The sequence below is a fragment of the Scyliorhinus torazame genome, chromosome 7 (genome assembly GCF_047496885.1).
Source record: "Scyliorhinus torazame isolate Kashiwa2021f chromosome 7, sScyTor2.1, whole genome shotgun sequence".
NCBI classification, from domain to species: domain Eukaryota; kingdom Metazoa; phylum Chordata; class Chondrichthyes; order Carcharhiniformes; family Scyliorhinidae; genus Scyliorhinus; species Scyliorhinus torazame.
The window spans coordinates 123,743,912-123,765,872 of record NC_092713.1 but is presented as its reverse complement, the minus strand read 5'-3'; the positions used below and the strand labels follow the sequence as shown (position 1 = coordinate 123,765,872).

Sequence of the window (21,961 nt, the reverse complement as noted above, 5' to 3'; positions counted from 1 at the left end):
AAAGTGTCGCTGATTTAAAAAGTAGACAATTTATCTTGCCCCATCTCCCGGCATTCTGTCTGATTAAAGACGATGATGTGGCTTATTGTATGAAAACCTCATGCATGCTAATTAAATGACAATGATGAATAAGCAACGTCTGAAAGCTCTTTCTCTGAGAACTGTCTCTAAGTAAGCATTTTATAGCTTTGAGTGCAGTAGTAGAATCATCAGTTTTGTTTTTTGCTCTTGTATCAGGGGAGCACTAAGTTCCCCAGACATATTAGGTCATAACCACTTTTAAAGTCGATTCATTGTCTGTTCCAATGTTCGTCGGTTGCTTGCTCGTCTAAAATCTTCTCAGAAGAGAATAATGAAATGGGTTAGTTTGAGCAATAGGATTTATTTAATTTGAATTTTTCTTGGAAATTTTGATTCACCAGTAATTGTTGCACTTCAATTATGAATTGCATGCTAAGATAACTAGAAGCAAAGGCCAACCTATTAGTACACATTTCCTTTGTTTTTATAAATTTAATGTACCCAATTAATTTTTTCCAATTAAGGGACAATTTAGCATGGCCAATCCACCTAGCCCGCACATATTTGGGTTGTGGGGGCGAAACACACGCAAATACAGGGAGAATGTGCAAACTCCACACGGACAGTGACCCAGAGCCGGGATCGAACCTGGGACCTCGGCGCCGTGAGGCTGCAGGGCTAACCCACTGCGCCACCGTGCTGTCCCAGTACACATTTCCGATCCATTATGATTAATATGGGTTAAAGTTTGCTGAGCTTCAATTTTTGAAAATCCAGGCAGTATTGGGATGTTGCTGAGACAGGAGAAAGGGCACATTCAACATGAAAGCTTTGAGTCCAGGCTGTCCTGGGAGAACGATTTGATACCTTGTTTTTAAAAAAAATCTGTGTTAGATCTTTTGAAAATGGCCATGGAACTGGAGCATTCAAAACCATCGTCAAGTCCTGATGTTATCATATCACATTTATTGGAGGTAAATGTTGGTAATTACTGTACACTGCACAATAAGAGCTTTCTGGCAGCCTAACAAGACTTTGCATGCAATTTAATCTTGCATTTGCGAGCCAGTGATGGATGCCAATAGGCTGCCCTGTGCCCACTAAGTACTTGTTGAAAATCTATTTTAAAGTCATTTAATTGCTATTATACCCATTCCCTGTTGAACTGCTTTCTAATTTTTTGGGGGTACATTACAGCAATAGTTTTGCTCAATTTCAAACAGTTGATGCAAGCAGCCAATTATTGTGAATGCTATATTTGTTTAGTTTTTTTAAAAGATCATTGTTCCTTTGTAATGAAGTTAATGATGGGGTAGGATTGTGAATGATATCATAACTCATTGGTGAGAATGTTCCAAGTGAATGACATAGTTTATGGATAAAAGTGGGTCTCCTGTTTAACGCAAGATTGGCGTTAATTACCAATTTTTTCAAAACCAGTTCCTTTTTTGAGAGATTCATATTATGATTGAGCTGCGAGATTTCAATGATAAGAACAACATCTGCCATTATTAGAATATTTGACGAATTAGGTGCTCCAGATCAGAAGATGCACAGACCCATCATCATCATTGCCATTGTTGATGAATATTGCCCTGGGCTCAGTTTAACATATGTACAAGTGAATAATATATTTGTGATACACGTGTCCAGTGTTTAATGGACAGTAGTCATAGGTGGAGTGGGATCTGGCAAATTAGAGTTGAATTATCCCATGGGAGAACTCCTTGCTTTTAAAATCTTCCATCACATGAATCTCACAGAAAAATAAGCTGGCTTTGAACAAATTGCCAATTAATGCCTGTAAATCAAATGCTCATGTTTGACATGAGAATATTACAAATGAACTACTATACCATTCACAATCAATTAGAATATTTCCACCCTATTATTAACTGCTGTAACAAATTAGAAAAAGTGGTTCACATGAAGTATAACTGGTTATAACAAATAAATGGCTTCCAATAATGTTATAAGATCCTTTATTTCCAGCTGAATAGGAAAAGCCATGGTTGTGACGCTAATTAGAAAAAGGCCAACCCTGATAATGCATCGAAGAGTTAACACACTAAATAGATTGTTCCACAAATGGCAAAATGTAGCTATTGTCATGTCCCAATATATTATGAAGTTTCAGCACCACCCCCCCACAACCCCAGACGGCAGCATGGGCACACCACGCAAAAACCACAGACATCAGCGGGACTGGAAGATCCTGCCAGCAGCCAATGGTGAGCCGCTGCAAGTTGCCGGAAAGCACACAAGCGGGCGAGCTGGGAAATTTCACCCCACATTTATACCATGTTCTTGTTCAATCTGGAACAGCAATTCTCATTGTTAAGGAATGCAACACTTACAAGGCATTGTTCACTTGGTCAATCCTTTAGATTTATGAACATTAGGGTGGGTGGACAAGATGCTGAACCCACTGGGCAAAGTTATCAACAAGTAACCTTGAAATCAGATGGAGGCACCTCATCATGTCCCAGACACAGCACAAATAATTGGGAACATTGGTTGGTTTTTCATTTTAAACGGGTGCACACGATGAAACTTGTCCTCAAAGTTTCTCTTTTATCCCCAACACTGGTTTGAAGTCATTAGTTTAATATTCCAGTTGCAAATTGTCACTGTCACTATTGCAGCCAATTGGTTTTAAAAAAAATTACACTAGTCCCATTGTCTGCAGTGTGAAAGATCCATATCTCGTGAACACCACAGGGGTGAATGAGTTCAAAAATGCTCTTTCAGGAATGAAAGAAGAATGTGTGTACAGTGTCATTGAGTTCAGTACAGTAACTACTTATTCTCTCAACATTGATTGGCCAGGCTTTATTAAATAAAAGGGCCCAAGTGACTCACATGACGTGACCAATTAAATGATGAATCCCATTGGTATTTCCTTTAGTACACATAACCACATCAGCTGACCAGTTACTAATAAGTCTCCAGCAAAAAAAAAAAAGTTTCTCTAAATTTTCTTAAATGGCCCAAGGCTGCTGCCTACAGTGCTGAGGACCCAGGTTTGATCCCAGCCCCGTGTCACGGTCTGGGTAGAGTTTACACATTCGCCTTGTGTCTGCGAGGGTTTCACCCCCACAATTCAAAAATGTGCAGGTTAGGTGGATTGGCCACGCAATTTGGCCCCTTAATTGGAAAAAAAATATTGGGTACTCGATAAATTTTTTTTTAAATTTTTAAATGACCAAAGATATTATGCTCTCTCCAGAGCCTACCCGAGCCTGATGGCCAGCAGTCATAAATTTGTATGGGTTTACTGCTTGTAACACGAAAAGAGATTTTATCGTGTATACTTAATAAGGGGACAAGTTTTGCTCATGGGACTCTTTGTTGGCAAAACTTTGTAAAGAGTCAACTCCTTTCCACTGTAATGAACGCAGAAATGGTTCAACGGACTCCCCATGTATTTTTATGACTCCGAAGGTTTAGCTCTGCATTATTTGGTCTTCCTGTGTTGGTAGGTATAAATATTGCCTTGCACAGCACAAGCTCATTACATCCCAAAGCACTTTTCAAAAAGTATTTCATTGGCCGCCAGAAAAAATGTGGCAGCCATTGCACACAATAAGACTCCACAAACAAGCATTGAAATTAATGACCAGACAATGTATCTTAACAGATGTTGGTTGAGGGATAAACATTAAAATTTTGGTCAAGTACAGTAATTGGAGGTTATACCTGACACATTCTACATACTCTATAATTTTTGGGACACATGACTTATGTTTATCCTCCTCAGGCTTCCTTTTCTTACTTTAAGAATCAGCAGCTGCGAGGTCTACTGAAAGTGGGATGAGAGGGCAAGATCCATGTCTTTCATCAGACTTTCTCAAACTATAATCACAGTTGCATCAGATGTCATGCATTAGTGAGCCCTTTACACAAGCGGAAGAAAAAGTTCCAAAACAAAAAAGTATCCCTCCCAAAAATGGCTTATAAATGAGTGTGCTAGTTGATTGATCGTAACAACAATGAGAAGTGTTGCATAGGTGACCATCAGTGACAATGGACCTCTCGGATTCATGTTGGGTGCAAATAGGTTTTACAATACAGCTATTGCCAGAAGATAGACCAATAGAAAGCCAAAATAAAACATGAGGCAATTTGAAGACTGTATGGTTGAATGACTGTTTTTGATGCCACTGAACAGGAAAAAGAAATGGAGATTTGAACAAAAGAAATGCGATCAAGTTGGGAATTATTCCATGTTCTGTCCAATAAGGTTACAGATACATCAGTCGAGTCACACTGAAAACTGTTCTACACTGCTGCCAAGGTATGCAAGAGTAGAGTTGCCAATGATGAATTCTTTTTTTTAAAATAAATTTAGAGTACCCAATTATTTTTTTTCCAATTAAGGGGCAATTTAGCATGGCCAATCCACCTACCCTGCACATCTTTGGGTTGTGGGGGTGAAACCCACACAGACACGGGGAGAATGTGCAAACTCCACATGGACAATGACCCAGGGCCAGGATTGAACCTGGGTCCTCGGTGCCATGAGGCAGCAGTGCTAACCACTGTGCCACCGTGCTGCTCCGCCTATGATGAATTCTAGCTGATTACAACAGTGAAGTGAACATCCTAAAATACACCAGAATAAATAGAACAAAAAACGGCAGTAGAAATGTCATCCACAGTGTAACCATATGAACCTGAACTCTTCACATTTTTAAAAAAATAAGAAGAATGAGAATCTGGAAAGGTCAGGTAACTTCCTCTTTTCATAGTAGGGTAGGTGCCGTCCCTGTTTGGAACGGTTATTGTCTCAACACAAAGCTTAATTAATCAGATTTTTAAGCTTTGCAAATGGTGTAATTTTACTTGATTCATCAGTACGTATGCAGATGCCTACACACACTGCGGGCTGGACTTCACTGTTCTAAAATGCTATGCAAAATTTGGTTTTGTTGAACATCTTGAGCAATGAAGCGTTAGGCCAATCCCCTCTGGTCGTCAGCCACTAACCCGAGCTGACAACCAGAAGTGCAATGAGTGCTAGTGATTCTCTGCTTCCTTCTGATTGGGGACATTTCAAACGTTTGGGGGGGGGGGGGGGGGGGGGAAACACCGACAGGCTTCCTAATTACCCATTACCCCACTCATGCAAATATAAACACCTCCTACTGGCTGACTCATGTGAATAGAGTTGGCGTTGGAGCTGGGTTACACTTACCTGTACGCCCAGCTGGAAGGTCTGTCGGTGCAGATTAGAAATGAATGAATTGACAAAATTTGTTGAAGCTAAGCAGGCAGCTAAAATAGAACAAAAAACTATTGCACCATAAAAGGAGAGCATTCAGTCATGTCTGGGCCACTTCTTGGAGCAATCCAACACTTACCCCCTTGCACATTCTATCTTCTGCATCATCTTCAAATTCTTATCTGCTCCTGCCTCAACTACATCCCGAGCAAAGCATTAAATGCCCAAACAACTCTGCATAAATACATTCCTGAATTCAGTGTCCACCTTTCCTCACTAACTACACAGTGAGAAGAACGTTTGGCTTCAGTTTATTCATCCAGCGAAAATAAATATTGGTTTTATTCACTCCCTGACCTTCTGGTTCAATAGAAAAATCTCCTCCATATCTCGTCTTTCTACTATAACCTTGGCAGCATTCCAAAGAACCTATACATAACCAGGTATCAAGAACTGCACACCCGAAGTTAAAGCGACCCCTAGCCAATGTTCATCATTCCACTTTACTCTTGCTTTTCTATAATTTTGTGAGCCGTTTGAAAAAGCAGTTTGCACCCTTATAATCTTTTGTGTGCTTCCAACTAATGTTGAGAACTGTAGATAAAAATGTGTTATCTTAGTGCACCTGTTCACATTTTAATTTTCCCTAAATCCAGATATACTCGTCTTGGATTAGATTTTCATTTTAATCTACTCTGAATAAACCCAATCTCTTTTAATTTACATCAAGGAGTAAACTACTAAATAGTCATTATCTAAAGCTAAATGCCAACTCTAAATCAATTGATGTTTCTAGCATTTAAAATGTCTAGCATTAATGAGATGAATAAATCAAACCTTCTCCAGGGTGGGTCCAAGTAAAAAGCTTATTTTTATCCCAATTTAATCAAATGGACCAGATTTGGATTAGTTCTCACTTGATCTACTTGGGCCCAGATTTGCACTCATCCTTAATATTGAGGATCAGGAAGAACATTTGTCAATGAATTAACATTCTAGCGACTCCTTTTATTTAAACAACGGACAGAGACAATTGTGGTATTTAAAGCGACATCTGTTAAACAGCATTTGTATTATTCCCAGATACACAAGCAAAATTTATTTTCAGCCAATCACATCAAGTACTGCCAGAGCCACTGCAAAGTCAATTTGAGCAGCTTTCTTACAATTGCTGAATACCCCCTACCACCCCAAAACAAAAGGAAACCTTACTGAAATGAACCTGGAGCCGTCTTAAAATTAGCTGCTTCCACCCAGCCAGGAGTTGCCTTTAGAAAGCAACAATTGGAACACATTCTGATGAATCAAGGGCACATTATCTTAGTTTGCATTCTGTGAACCACGGAGAAGATTAGGTTCAGGAAAGGTTGAAAAGCCAACTTGCTATGAAAAAACGTGAATCAGCGAGGAGAGGCCTCCCTTGACTAAATGAAAGGTAGCTAGAGCTCAGGTTGAGATCGGATAATTGATCTGAGCAGTGTGTTCCTGCCGAATCTGCCGTTATGAGGAAAGTTGTTTGAACACGCTTAGGAACCTGGAATTGCAAAGTGGATGTCTACACATCCTCTTTCTTTCATGTTTTAAGACATCCTCTTTTGTTTGCTAAGGATTGGAAACTCCCAGCACGGAACAGTGGTCAAAGGCTGAGAATTACTGTTAAATCAGGAGGACAAAAAAAATACAAGCTTGCGGGGAGAAGACAGCGAATGGAATCTCCTTGTGAATGAGGAGAGACAGGATGTAAAGCAGCTGGAGGGTGTGAAGCTTGTAAAAAAAATAGGGGACCCTGAACACTTCTTGCATCTTAAAATCGAACACAGGATTTGCTGGCTGTGACCTTAGCAATTCTCTGCTCCCAGAGTGCAGGTGAAGCTGCAGCAGCTGCTTCAGGATACTTCAAACACAAATTCTCTGTACCTAGAATCTTCCAAGTTCCGTCAGACCACTTTAATAATCTGATTTGTTTCTGGCTGCTAAAATATTCCTGTTTAGTGTTGGAAGGATGGATATAAGAGCACGCCTGAAAACATGCTGGCCGACAACTTAGAGTGAGCTGGCTGAATACATAAAGGCTAATGTTTGCTCGTCTTTCAGGCTGCACTCTTTCAACATATAGCTTGGAGTCGCATCTAACATGGCTGTGAAATAAATCAGTTAATAACACCGCATAAATTGTGCTCCAGAAAAAAGCAAGGAGATCAAAAAGTTTCAACCAGACAGATGTTCTAATGAAAGGTTTGTTTTTATGTGATTATAAATAGAAAAGAATGTTGCATGGGGCAGAAGTCCTGCAGGTGGATTTTTTCCCCCCTCATCTCGCTGGAATGTCAGACACCTCCCCAATGCTTTTTTTTGGAGGCGCCCATGATTCTTATCACCTGTTTTATGGCAGACATTTGTCTGACAGACAGTAAATAGCAATTACAGCAGATGCAAAGTAAATAAGAGGGTAACAAAATTCTACCTTCCAATTGCACGAGGTTTTAAATTTTGGGTCAGAAAAATGGCTGAGCTCAATCTGGTCTTACTTTTCCAACACAACATACTAATCTGTGTCTGTGCCTACAGGGCAAGTATGTTGGATAATAAATGTCCCACTTACCTTGATGTGGAACTGACAGTGATGTCCTCACTCACGTTGCTCTTCTGCTCGACTTAACTGCTGACCCAAAATCACAGAGACTTGAGTGGCCTGCAGGACAAACAAATGGAATCGCGTGTCAGAACATATTTCTGTAATTTCGTCATTTTAAAGAGGATGAAAATAGCGTCCTATAAATATCGCATTTGTACTTCAGGTCTTGACTCAAAGCATAAAATCACACTACTGAGCTAGTAATTGCTATAATGCACAAACATAAATGCATGATATTCCAAGCACAGGGTGCGGTCGTTAATTTTGTAAAAGAGTCAAGCTTTTCTTTAAAAACAATTCTTGTCCAAGTGTTCAATCTGAACAAAATGGTTTTTAAGTGATTTCAGTTTTAGTTCTCAGCAGCCATTGTTGTTCAAAGGAAAATTGTCCTGCTTTCCTCCTTCCTATGGGATTTTGCTGGCAACAGTGCGCTTATATTCATGGAAAAATTCAGTCTATTTGCTTTTGTCTCACTATCAGCTCTCAGGCATGTCTTGACGAGAGCTCAGTGTTGCTCGAGATGGTGGAGGAGGGGACAGGCAGTCATTTGTCAAGCTCTCTCAACCCTGAAATTTCTGTCAACTCAGCACCATTTGAGGGGCGAGCAAAGGGGAATTAATGATGTCACCCCCAAATCATAATTTCCAGAAACTCTTCTGTTTAGATAGGAGGAGGGAGTAATAATGAGATTACTGATCCAGAAATGTTATCTTCTGTGTAATTTAATTAAGACAACCGGCGCTGAAAACATCTGGAAACCTCTGAGAAAACTTGTAGAGGAGTCCATCAATCAGTCTTCTCCAGGAAAGTGACAAGAATGAGCTAACAAGTAGGAATAAATCCTACCAACCCAGCTTGATTGCGACTGCAGCTTGCCAAAATTTAAATCCTCCAACCTGCTGGGCCTCACCTTGATCCCATATCTCAGCCTCCACTTAAAAGCTTTTACTTCAGATTTCTTTGCCTCCATTCCTCCCTCGCATGCGAACATCTCATGTGGCAAACACAAGCCCCTGGAGCTTTCAGCCACACTGAAGCCAGATCCTTCTAGGCCGTTTCAGTCTGGAGATGCAGTGAGCATTCAATCAATTTGACAGACGAGGAAAGTAAAAGGTTCACAGTACAGCAAGTGGGAAATGATTTACTCCAAATAATTAGTAACTGGGAGTGACACCAGAAATTGTTTCCTCCCCCTCCCTTTAAATTAAACAAACAAACAGTCATGTCCACCACACGGTGTTCAATTGCTCCCCGACTTAACACCAGCAATGCAACCTCAAACTATGGTCTCCAGAGCAGTGTAGAAAATGGAAGTGTGCTGCGACTTTGAAATGCAACTTTAAAACTTTAAAGAGAGAGCCTGATGCAAGTTTACTTGAAGGCAAGATAATGATAAATACCTTTAAAATCATCTCCGGTTATTCAGCTACTCTACTCTGACCTGGATAACATAACCTTCCACAGTTAACATCGGGTTCTTCAGAACTGTTCAGGTGGCCGACAGATCTTTACAATTCTATGAATGAAATTTCCTAATCTACACTCATCCTGAAAAGATTATTCATCGCGCTCTTTTATCTGACACTGGAAGTCACCATAAAATAAGCGAGAAGTGATCCGATCAGGAAATATGGAATTCCAAGAGGTCCAAATTGTTGTTTTGGATGTCGAATGGTGGCACCCAAGAAACGTCTTGTGGTGTCATCGTTTAGGAAGTATTCTTTACGATAACCAGTGATCACCAGAAAACTGCTTTTACATATGTTTGTTATCTGTTGGCCTCTGCAAAAGGAAATTCGGGATCATCAGTTTGAAGAAACCCCAAGAGATCAAATTCCAATGGGTAGGCCCTCATTCTCAGGCCTACTTTCAGTTATAACTCAAAAATTTCATTTCCAAAATTACAGTATTAAATGAGTATTTTGTTGTCAATGAAATTCCTCAAATTCAATGGTTTGCCAATGAAACTCGTTGCTTCAGCAAAACGTCTTGTTTTGGTGGTCGCCTCAAGGGCCTCAGGATATTTTTCATAGGCACCATGATTATACTCCTACAGCTACTTATGATGGAAATATGCCTGTGGTTAGCAGAGATTTTGTTGGTTGCATTATCATCTTTCTATTCGGGTCTCATTTGATGACCGGATAGTTTTAATAAAAAACTGCTCAAAACAAAAAAATGCCTTTTCCAGCGGCCAGCTGGAATCTATAATTCCAGGCTACAACATGCATGTAAAAGTGCGTGGGATCTCTGTAACTTGGACCTCCAGGGGAAGGAGTCTCCGCAACTTGGACCTCCAGGGGAAGGAGAGAAGAAGAGAGAATTTGATTGGAGTCAACAGCACATGGTTCGAAGGTTGGGATGCCTCCTTGCCTTACCCGTTTTATTACAGATTTTGAAAATGATTTTGACCTTGTAAAGAATGATATGGCCACACTTAGTTTTCTTAATGTGGCAAACTGGTTAAAATAAATGCTAGGCAGCCTATGGACGATTTATCTCACTATAATGAGGTGACACTAGTCCTGCCCATGAGTACCATGTAGATTTGCACGGATTTAATTCTGTCTGACATTGCAGTTGGCTTAAAATGGTATGTCACTTTCAATATTAATGCATTGCTAACTCATCTAATGGGAAGCCAGATAAGGTATGCGGGGGAAAGGAATAGGAGGATATGCTGCGAGCATTAGATTTAGTAGGGTGGCTTGTGTGGAGCATAAATCAGTTGAATGGAATGGCTGCTTTCTGCTGTAATTTCTTTGTAATCAGTATTTGCACAGAATATAATTGAACTGGTGCCATCTGATTGTCTGGTCCACCCAATGACTGGAATTATAGATAGTGATGGAAAAGGCTCCAATCTTCTTTCCATCACATGCCATTGGTTAATGCAGGAAGGAACTTTCAGGTTGATACTCAACCTGTTTGGCTACATTATGAAGTTTGGGAATGGGACTTGGACCTGTAGCTTCTGGTTGAGAAGCAGGGAAACTACCCATTACACCACAAGACATGCTCACTACTACACAACCATAAGAGAGAAAGTCAAAATCCTATTTATGGAACTGGCAGTTAGGCTATAGTTGTACACAAATGACAGAATCAACAGTGAAGGATGAAAAACAAGCAAGGAGGATTGCTGATCAGCACCAACCACCATCAGCCATATAATAATAATCTTTATTAGTTTCACAAGTAGGCTTATGCAATGAAGTTAATGTGGAAATTCCCTGGTTGCCACACAAGGCGCCTGTTCAGGTACACCGAGGGAGAAGTCAGAATGTCCAATTCACCTTAAAAAGCATGTCTTTCGGGACTTGTGGACACACATCCATTATCAAAAATAACCAACAAATATCACCATGGGAAACTTTCAATAAAATTAACTTGTTTTTGAGTCATCTTGGGATGTTCTTTCCAAGTTAAGTTTAACAAAAATATTAGCAATTAGTCATTGCATCCACCAACATGCCAATTCAGAACATTAAATGCTCAGTAACAACTTAATTAAGACCATGAATAACACACAATGCTGTTTGGGACCCATGATGGCACAACTCTCAGTTGTGCTGAATTCTGGAAACAGAGAGGGACATTGCGTTAGGGAGCAGTGGAGACTCAGAAGGATGAAAATAAATGCATTCGTTTTAGGGGCAGAGGTTTTATGCATCTATATTTACAAAGATTTGGTGAAAAAAAAATGCATGAATGAAATCCTAGCATTGCAGTCGTAGGTTTATTTCAAGCCCTCCCCCACCCATTTTAAAATAACCGAGAGCCTCCTGTTCAAGGTCACATTTGTGCAGGTCCCAGGCTGGAATGCCTTGACCTATTCAGCACTGTTCTGATCAGTAACAAACAATTGACATTTAGGTATTGTCTTGGCCTAACTAACCACAGGTTCAATGTTTAAGGGAAAAGCCTGAAGGTCAAGTCCATCAATCTTCAAGTCCAATCAATTTTCTAGACAGTAAGCTCGTAGTCCATGCAATCCATTTTAATCACATCCAAAAGATATTCCTTTCCACATATTTTGTACTTGCTTACCAGATGGGTTTACAGTATATATCTTTAAAATGTCATTAGTCGTACTATTCGGAGTAAGGCATGATTAACTGCTGTGATCAAGGGTAATCAGCACTCAATTAGTCAGTCAGACTAAACAAAAACCATCGTAATAAACTCTTTTTAAATATAGAAAGTAGGCACGACTTAGCGAAGTAACTGTATGGCCGTATGGATCTGCGAATGGAAAACAAGACCCCAGCTTAAGTCTGATTACAGAGCTGCAAGATACTTTGCTCTATTGTGGGCCTTTTGTCAGGATTCACTATGTAAATCTTTACTGAAGGCAGAAGCAGCTCAAATCCATATTCGCATTGAGAGCACTGGAAAATCTTGGAAGAATTTAACGAAACAAAAAAAAAAAAAAAAAAAAATCACCTTTTGACTCTCTAGAAGTTTATAAAATCCATAAATCGATAGATTCCCTACAGTGCAGAAGGAGACCATTTTGTCCATCAGGTCTGTGCCAACCCTCTGAAAGAGCACTCTACCCAAGCTCACTCCCCCACCTAATCCCCGTAACTCTTGCACTGGTTACGGGCAATGCACCCTAATCCACTTTGGACTGTGGGAGAAAAACAGAGCATCCAGAGGAAACCAATCCACACAGACAGACAGAGTCACCCAAGGCCAGAATTGGCCGTTGTGAGGTAGAGTTCTGACCACTGTGACTAAGTGCATGTGCTGATGATCAAAGTTGGATCTCTTGTGCTCCAACGTATCTCAACAATATTTTAGTGCTTACATCCACAGACTGCTCATTTAGGACCTCACTCAAATTCCAGCGTTGCCCCTTCGTGGAAATGAGCATTCTTTCCTGAATCAGATGCATAGATTAATACTCAATGCTCCAGATTGCTTCTTTTAATCATGTTTCTTCCAAGGTAGGTGTGAGACTGGAGTGGAGCATAAACACCAGCGGTTGGGCCAAAGGCCTAGTTATGTGTTGTAAAAATACATATACTCCAAATTTTCTACCATTTATTCATTTCGATTTATACATTTGTTTTGTTCAGTTTCAATTTTCTTCACGTCATATTGATCTTTAGTAGAGAATCTGGAATATGATACTAGTGTTACATAATCCTAGTTAATTCATTCTACACTAAATTAGTGTTATATAATCCGAGTTAGTGCTTGGTAATGTAGTGCGTACTAGCAACCTGTTCCATCACCCACACCTATAGTTTTGCCGATCAAATGATAGTCCGTGCTCAGGGAGAATGTTGTGCCATGCTGGTTTACCTAATCTTGTTTAAGCTTCTATTCTAAATACATTATTGATTTATCCTGAGCTTGTAATACTGGCTAACATGGTCACTGGACCTATCCTTTAGTAATCAAGGATCAAACAATGTACTAAGTATGACAATAGTGAAATAACAGCATGCAGTGACACTTTGAATCTATTTCAAGAGTTAATGTGCTGTACCCAGCAGGAATGTTCCTTTCATTTCTAGACTAATTTAGCCAAAATTAGTTGGGATCCATGTCTAATTGATGATATGCAACAACAAAAAAGCATTTTAGCAGGGTAAATGTCACTGGGGTTTAGTCAGTCCTGGGATTATTAGATGTATTTATTTCATTAGGTTGTGCCCATGTAGTACACAGGACTGCTTTATGTACAGACTAATTTAGCCAAAATTAATTGTGATCCATGTGTAATTGGTGATATGCAACAACAAAAAAACATCTTAGCAGGGTAAATGTCACTGGGGGTTAGTCAGTCCTGGATTTATTAGATGTATTTATTTTATTAGGTTGTGCCCATGTAGTACACAGGACTGCTATATGTACATATTGGCTGAACACAAAGTTTGAAATGAAATGTTGCATTATAGTCCAAAAACGTTTCTCACATTTTCAGTTAGCCAAAGGTCAAGCATTGGAAAGTTTTTATCCAAATCCATGGCGTTTCGCTTCATGGGAACGCTGGCTGAGAAAGAAAGGAGTTATTATACGGTGACCCAAAATATATTTTTATTAACCTCTCGAGAACTACAGGGGGAATTTTTTTTTTAAATGTTAATGTTTAGTTTCATTAAGTTTTCCTTTAGGTTTCAGCTTTGCAGTACTCTGCATTGTAATAAGCGTAGAGTCAAGTTTTGCAGATGTTCTAAGAAGGGAAATATATGGCTATCCTGAAACCTGTGAAGGACATTCTGTACTTTGAGCTCTGGGTCTACAAATGTTTTCAAATAACTGCAAACGGCATGTGGAGGGAGGAAGAAAAATCAGATTTTCTCCTCACTGTTGTTTTCACTGCAAAAGTTATCCTTTCGACTGCAAGCTGTTATACAGAGAAAGCTTGCGTTGTTACATGCATTATTGACATCCTTCTTTGATTTTTCATCTCAGCAACTGCCCGAAACCAATGAAAGGTAGCTTTGTGTGGTTTTAGTTTAAGCTCGTAGGCTGAAGATCTTTTTTAAAAACAACTGTATTAGCCAATGTAGTCAGTCATTTAACCTCCGTGTAGTAGTGCTCTCTCAACAACTTCGTGGTACCTTTAAATGTGACCAAAAAGACTGGCTGAACAATAATTTGCATAATCAAAAACAGGAGTCTGTAAAATTATGAGACAAACGAAAAAGGATGGATTGCAACTCTGATTGCAGGAAGAAAATATCACAATTTAACAAATTTGTTGGATTATTTTATCTTAAAAATCCTGGTCATGGGCTTGCACCTGGCGTTGTAATTAAATCAAAGTGACCCTGCCTTTTTCTTGCACAATAAATGAAACAAGCCTTGATGGACAGAAATCAATACTAATGCAATGGGATGACTATCAAGTTCCCTTCACCCCTCCCCCACCATACCGTGCTGGTAAATCCCCTAAACGGTTTCTTCATTTTTTAAAAACAAATTTGTAGTTGGATGATTGGGGATGTTGACAACTATTGCACAGTGCAAGGGGAAGAAAGAGAAGCAAGAGTAGGACTTGTAATTCACAGCATTAAGGAGCAATTCACAGCATTAAGGAGCCATTCTGACCAAGTTCATTAACATTTAATGAGAAAGAGCAGGAGGATGTGCCTTTATCTCTTAACTGATTTGTAAAGGATCGATTCTGCGATGGTTCCTATAACCAATCGACCAGTGCTCCTCCATTGCGGTGGGAGATGGCAGTGCATTTCTGTAATACCCTGCACTTATGGCAATCAATAAGCAAAAGAGAACAGTCTGTTGAAACATTGCAGACACTTCACAATTGGATGTATTAAACACAATGTACAAAGGAAAATTTGAAAGCACTGTAAATTTGAAAAATAACTTTGTGTTTTGAGTCGGATGATGGAAAGGCTTTGTTGTAAGGTGATAACTGTTCTGTTGTGAAAAGTTTAGAATGTTTGGCAGAGTGCAGGAAGATCTCAAGAGCCAAAGCTATGACCCAGATTATTGCTCAGTTGACATTCAATACTTGATTCATATGATGATGTCTTGACCAAAAGTGATGGAAATCCAATATATCAGTTAAGAAAACGTTCTTTTGTCTATTTCCATAGCATTGATTTCTAAGCAAATTGTGGTCATCAAAATCTGCTCCTTTAGATTTATTTTAAATAATAAATCATTTATTTTAAGTTGCCTTCCTGCGGAAAGATCTTATAGCCATGGTTTTTCGGTATGAAGCCTGATGAAAGTCAGGGTGTGGTAATTCAATATGGTTGAATATTACAGCAGAAATTTAAGCAAGTACGAATGGATTGGCTTGTTCTCAGAGAACGGTGACTGCTTCAGTGGGTTCCACCGCTTAGTGTTGAACAAAAACATACTGCCTGTCTTAAGAAAGGATGTACAATGAAAACCAATACTGCACAGTTCTAAATTGATTTCTTAATCATAAAAGATGCTTAAATGATACTTCCAATCATCTATTTGATAAAACTGCTGTACAAAGAGGTCAGTTTGGCTATTATGGTTTCTGTCATACTTAAAGATGTACCTCTGTTCTTTTTAAAAAAACAAATACGGATGTCAAATAGCATGAGCTACAACATAAGTAAGTCCATCTCTGGGACTTGTTTCTCTTAACTGGTTGCTTATTTCTGCATCAAGATCTTTATAATAATATTATGTGATAAATCACTAGTTAATCTACCTTCTATTTTTTTTGCCAGAGGATGCAACAAAATGCCATGGTATTTCAGATAGTTCCCTTCACCCAGTTGAACAGTATTAAAAAAGTAAAAGTGAAAAAGTGGGAAAGAATGAGAGTTGTGTTTTACAGGGAAAGGTGAAAACCTTCCATGCAGATCCTTGGGTGTGGAACTGCACATTGAGGTGAGCTGTTTGAGCAGAGAAAAGGACATTCCTAATTTCCACCTTCTCGCCTTCCTGGTCTCTGCCTTTGCACAGGAGACCAGCTTAGTTTTAATCCATTGAAGACCAATTACCTTGGAAGGTACCCTGGAAATGAAACTGGAAGTTAATTCAAACCTCCAGCATTCAGGATTTTTTAAAAATAAAAGGACATGAATTGAGAATCATCGAAGAGATCTTCCGGCTGGTCATGCCAATGGGATTTTCTGATCCCAACAATGGCATGCCCCGGCCACGGGTTTCCCGGCAGCCTGAGGTGGATTCAATGGGAAATTCCATTGACAGCAGCAGGGCCAGAAGATCTCACAGACGGCCAACGGCAGACCACCACCCGAGAAACATTCCCGTGAGGAGGCCAGAGAATCTCGCCCCATTTCTCGATTTGAGAGAGAAAACAAAAAAGTGTAAACTGCAAGGTCAAAATCAACTCCCTTCCTAACAGCACTATATTCCAACAACATGGCGACTGCAGTGGTTCAAGAGGTGGCTTACCACTACCTTCTCAAGTGCAATGAGGAGTGAGTAATAAATGCTGGTCTAGCCAGTGATGCCACAACCCATGAATGAATAGAAGAAAATGCATAGTCCTCGATCTCGGTGGAGTAGTTGTGTAATCAACATTTAGCAACCAATACCCTTTTAGTGGGGAGGAAATGCAATGTTGGGATCCCCGTTCATAATTACTATCCAGTATCGACCCTGGCAGTGTGAGCTGGTGTACAAATAGCGACAGGTCAACTGTAATGCTCCCTTGGTCAAATAGTGCACCAAAACTCAGTCCCCACACTAACTGGTGGGGGATGATCACTTGGGAAAAATATTTTTTTTCCCAAGATTGTATTAAGCATGATTTGATATGTTCAGAAGACAGGGAGTAGAACTTAACAGGTATCAGGGAATTCAGGGCAAACGTTTTGAGGTCTGACCAACTTGTTCTTCAATTAGCCTAAGCATGCTCGTTAGTTCTTCAGAACACCCACAATTCCACTGCCTTCCCTTTCCTGCTTTAAAACAAAACACTTCTGACTTTGCCTACGCCTGCAGGCAGTTCTGGAACTTAAAATGCCAACAGAGAAAAAAAAAAGATTGCTTCTGGCCAAAAAGGCTTCAGGGTGCCTAGAAAGAACAGTCGATTCTTGTAATGTACAACCTCATAAAATATAAATTATGACCCACAAATAGGAAACTGAATACCCTGGTGGAAAGGCTAGTGAAAAGGCTACGTGACCATGAGTGGAACTAATGCACAGCAAATGAAAATGGGTCGAGCTTTACAGGATGCCCCTCAGTCACAAGCCAAGTTATTCATTACCTTGCATTTCCACGACATAAAACCAGCAATAGGGAAAACTTCAAATTGAGGGATATCAGAGCACTCTTGTATTTCTCAAAATTAGCTTGGGTTTTGTAAATCATCAGGAATAGTGCATTTGAATTTACTTTGGGAATTGTTTTTAGCCTAAACCCAGTAATGCATTCTTAAACTGGGATAACTGAACAAATGTAAAAAAAAAAATTTAAAATAAATAGTGTGCCCCTGGTGCAGCATACTCGTTCTATATGTTGCAGGCCAGCAGCGCGGTTCAATTGCCGTACCAGCCTCCCCGAACAGGCATCGGAATGTGGCGACTAGGGGCTTTTCACAGTAACTTCATTTGAAGCCTACTTGTGACAATAAGCGATTTTCATTTCATTTCAAGAGAAATTCTATCCCACTTGATACAGTTAAGCATTTTTTTAAATCCTTTTCTGAATCGGCGCCAGTGCAATAATACCCAGCTTTGTTGCAATGGGATGGTACACTAGATGGAGGAATTCTCTAACATTAGGTTGAGATGGAATGACAGAGCTTTGCTGAAAAGCTTTCTAGACAGGTCCGCACGTCTGCTGCCAGACAGTCAGGCTCACAGCATGTCTGAACTTTTGATTTTAAATGCATCTCTTCACAGAATTCAATTGCTACCTGCTCAATTATTGATTGTCATGAGGTTTGGCTTCATCTTCCTGACAGAGTGTGGCAAAATGGATTACAAGGAACTCATTTCTTAGAAAGAAATGCGTCAAAATTTACTGACAATCAAATCTGTGAAATATGTATTAACTAGAAAACGTGCACATAAATGGCCTGAATCAAATTACTATTGTGAATGGTTGGAAATGGGAGAGATGGTGGTTAGAAATAGGAAGCAATTCAGTAAATGACCAAATAGCACAGTTAACCAATCTTATGTCTAACGCATTCCTTGGCAGTGAAATCAGATTTCATTTTCTTGCTCAAATTCCACAGGTCTATTTTTGTGCAATTGGCCAATTACACAGTTGAGATTGAAGAAGCCTACTTGATTGGAAACTGCTCCATAATGTAATGTAGTGTGGAAATTCATCCATTATTGCACTGTTAACAAAAACTATGGTCTAGACAATAGTCAGTTTTGAAATCTTTTTAAAAAAAGAACATTTAATTCCTGCACAATTCCCTTAAGAAGGTGCAATGGCCATATTCCATTTTAATCTGGCCAACATTAGCTAATGAGTGATGATGACTCCCTCTTGCGCCGCCATATTTGATTTAACTGAACGGAACATTTACCATGGTAACAGTCTTCATGCTATTCTGAGCTCAATGTCGCCTCCCCTTTGGGTGGGGGGGGGGGCGCTTTGAGAACCGTAGTTTGTGTTTCAACAGTGCTGAAATTAAGTTAGCAAAATTATTTAAGTTAGCAAAATTATTTAATATTTTTGATTACATTTTTTTTTAAGTGTTCTTTTCATGAAACAGAATGGAGTAACTAACGAGAACAGCGAATGAATCATAGGCGGAAAGAAAATATAAGGTGGTTAAAATTCCAATTTGAGGTGCTGTTTAAAATTCCTGAGGTTTTAGAAAAAAAAAGGTTGAAGCCAATTGTAAAAAAAAGTTATTGGATGCATCAGCTGAGAACAGGTCGGTGCGACCCTTGGCGGTGTAGATTTAACTATGGCAATTGTTCGCGTAGGGGTTTGTCCAGCTGTAAATCGCGGTAACAGGGGGCCAGCGCACCACCATCCAGTGGCTCAAACTCAGAGCGTCCGTCAGTTTATGCAAAGGCAGCAAAGCAAGTGGCTGCACCTGGAGCAGGGAGGAGCGTGTAAGGGCAAAGGCTGACCCTGGCTAGGGCACTGCCTACACAGACTTTGCACTGTATGAAAAGGTCCAGACAACCCCTGCGGATTCATCATGCGACACTCGCCTTTCTTCTTTTCCAGACATGGTAATCCAAAGAATATACTTAAGATCACCAGCAGCGTAATTATCCACCAGCTTCTCACCAACCCCCCCGCCCCGCCAGTCCACCCCACATCTCTCCATTGCGTTCAGCATTGCAAGAATTCCGAACATTAATAGGCAGTGTTTAAAAAAAAAAGATTAGATTTCACAGGAACCCCTTGTTATGACTACCTCCTAATTCCATCAAACCCATCTAAATCCGCATTATTAGAAGCTAGAGTCTGGAGAGGTTGCAGATGCTCTTTGGTGCTTTGATAGCAGAACCTAGTGAAAAAAAGGCACAGCTCCTCTTTGGGCATTACGATTTGTTTCAGCTGTCAGATACATTTTTTAAAAAATCATGAAAAAGTGACTGGTTGAGGGATATAAATGAGCGCATCTTTTTCTTTTAATTTCCACCTTGCGAGACGTAAAATGTGCAGCGACTTCTAATGTCTTCAGACGCACCTGGCTGCTCGAAGGCTATGTAAATGACAGCTCTTCTGGTGACATTTCCCTTGTTACGTTCCATAATAGATTGTGTCTTTGCCCCCACCCCCATCACTTAACAGTCTATTGCCAGCAAATTACTTGCCTGTCTGACTTGCATTCAAATCCAGGTAGAGGAGGAAGGTGTTATAAAAAGGAAGGGTCCGGGTAATACGACGCTTGTATTGTTAAGGTTTCTTTTTTTTTTAAAAGACCACAAGTTGTGGAAGCGTCCTGTCCTTTGAAGACCAAATTGTCTGTGTGCACTTAAGCACAACTGTAGCACGATTCAGTTGATCACCATAGAAGAAGTTAAATTCATTCCTGGGTGCGAGTCATTTGCTTTCAAAAGACCCAGTCAGACTACCCGGTGAAGTAGGTGTTTTGTCTGGAGCTGGTGGTATGGAATGCCTGCTAAGTTAGCAAGGTAGTAGCAATTCTAAAGGTCCGTTATTGATAGTGTCAACCTTGGGCTACTCCAGACGCCTTTTTTAAAAAATGCAAATAGTGGGAGATACATCATCCCATGTGTGGGGTGGGGATCAGTTTACTTGGGGGTTGCTTGGGTAGCACGAGGATCGCACGCTTCACAAACCGCCAAATACAAATAGTCATATTGAGTGAAGTATTTCTTCACGCGGATACATATACCCTCCCTTTCAATCGCTGCACGCACTCCACCCTTTTCCCATCCAATACAGAATCAAATGGGTGATAAAGTTTTGAAGCGGGAAGCGGAAAGCTACATGTCCAGAGCAAATATCTCATTAGGACAGAGGGTTTTACTTTATTGCCGCAATACTGAAACAAGTGAATGGGAATGCCTGGAACAGATCAGTTAATTCAATTAGCCTGCTCCCCTGCCGCAGCCCCCAGCACTTCAATATAAATGAGTTGTCAGCAACGAAACAGCCCTGAAATGAAGCAAGTCAGGTCTGCAAAAATATTTAAATTTGTAGTTTTTTTTCCTCCTCCTCCCCCCCCCCCCCCAAGCGGCTATTGCAAATGAGACAAAGGCCGGCTTGATCCCGTTAGTCTTACAATGGTCCCACTGATTGCCACACGAGCCCTTTCCTCTGCATATGGTCAATTAGTATTGAAAATACTCAGCTGATTCCTTCTGCTGGAAATTTTAAGCAGGCCTTATGAGCAGGAAGAATGATGTTATTGAAAGGAAGAGTCTCATCTAAATAATAAAAGGGCGCATGGCCATCTGGTCTGGTCAGACTCTGTACAAAGTTTATGGCGGTAGTTGTAACAGGAGGGCTTGCCGGCGCTGTTTATGAATGCGGGCGCCTCAAAAAATAATTACATCAATTTTTGTGCATTAAAAAAAAACCTCAACAAAGAATGGAAGCGCTCGCTCCCGTTTGTTGCTGCAGTTTAGCGATCTGCGGCATATGGAACCCCACAGTTGCCGATCTCTCGGTGCAGTAGAACAATTGCGTGCAGGGCTCCTTGACTGGAAATAAAAGCTGGCTGCAAGCCAGACAGGCGAGAGCTCTGTTGATCATTATGTCTAGCCTTCAGGTGTCTCAGCTCACAGTGGGTGGTGGTGATGTTGAATTTGGGGTGGAGGGAGAGAGGAGGAGGAGCTGTGGATGACATGACGGCAGACAAAGAAAACGAGAAAGAAAAAAAAACTCCAGCTCAGGGGAAAAAAAACCCGAACATGTTCCCATGTTAAATGAATTTATGTATTTAATTTCAGCTGAGCGATCTCCCAAGAATGGGAGGCAGATTTAAGCTCATCTGTGTGTTTAAAAAAAGTCCAGATCGCTTCAGGATTGGGCTGTGTGCAAAAAAAAAAATGTAGGCAAGATTAATTAATGTAAACAAAAAAAAAATCCCTTCTGCTTGCCCTTTGTTTGAATTTCAAAGCTCGTCAGCTGTGCCCCTTGAAAGCTCTGGTCTGTTCAGTCACTTGCTGGACAGGGCCGTACCCCCT

The 21,961-nt window shown here is 40.2% G+C and overlaps 1 long non-coding RNA gene across 3 annotated transcripts in view; it reads right to left on the bottom strand.

Moving 5' to 3' along the window:
• Nucleotides 1–21,961, bottom strand: part of LOC140426540 (uncharacterized) — a 248,442-nt gene that overhangs the window by 225,874 nt on the left and 607 nt on the right. For all 3 annotated transcript variants that reach the window (XR_011948223.1, XR_011948224.1, XR_011948222.1), the window contains exon 2: nucleotides 7,848–7,937. This is a non-coding gene — a long non-coding RNA (uncharacterized lncRNA). The remainder of the gene's footprint in view (nucleotides 1–7,847; nucleotides 7,938–21,961) is intronic.